Source organism: Rhinopithecus bieti, unplaced genomic scaffold (assembly GCF_001698545.2).
Source record: "Rhinopithecus bieti isolate Rb0 unplaced genomic scaffold, ASM169854v2 scaffold_15676, whole genome shotgun sequence".
Taxonomy (NCBI): domain Eukaryota; kingdom Metazoa; phylum Chordata; class Mammalia; order Primates; family Cercopithecidae; genus Rhinopithecus; species Rhinopithecus bieti.
Window position 1 is genome coordinate 2721653 of NW_016809194.1, and position 648 is coordinate 2722300.

A 648-nucleotide genomic window follows, 5' to 3' on the forward strand; every position below is an offset into this window, starting at 1 on the left:
TGTCAATTTTAATATATTTAAATATTAATGATATTGATTTAAATATATATACATTTTAAACCTCAAAATATGTTTCTTTGCCATATTTTGAAATGGGCCTGCAAAGCTGTTCTTTGTCAGGGGAAATTTGCATCCATAAAGAATCTCTATTAACATAGCCAAATCTTTTTCTTCCAGACCCTCCCAATCCTAAAGAGATAACTAAGATCTTAATAGGAAACATTTGTGCCCTATTGTCTCTAAGGGCAGCCACTGCAAGACTTCAAAAGAACTCTGGTCTCCACAATCTTTATCTTAACCTGAACATTCCCTTTCTATCTATCCCAGGTCTTTAGGCAAACTCAACCGTCAACCAGAAAATGTTTAAATTTACCTGTAGCCTGGAAGCCCCCACTTTGAGTTGTTCCATCTTTCTGGACCAAACCAATGTATTTTTTAAATGCATTTGATTGATGTCTCACGCCCCTCTTAAATATATAAAACCAAGCTGCTCCTTGACCATCTTGCGTACATGTTCTCAGGACCTCCCAGGCCATGGTCACTCACATTTGCCTCAGAATAAATCTCTTCAAATATTTTACAGAGTTAGATTCTTTTCGTTGACACTATGTTCTGTGGGAACAAAGGAGTTCAGACATCTGTTCAGTG

The 648-nt window shown here is 36.7% G+C and overlaps 1 long non-coding RNA gene across 1 annotated transcript in view; it reads right to left on the bottom strand.

The window, feature by feature from the left end:
• The window catches only part of LOC108539894 (uncharacterized), a 5037-nt gene extending 4621 nt beyond the window's left edge, over nucleotides 1–416 (bottom strand). Inside the window, exon 1 of the long non-coding RNA XR_001888518.1 lies at nucleotides 374–416. This is a non-coding gene — a long non-coding RNA (uncharacterized LOC108539894). The remainder of the gene's footprint in view (nucleotides 1–373) is intronic.
• Nucleotides 417–648: the final 232 nt, after the last annotated feature.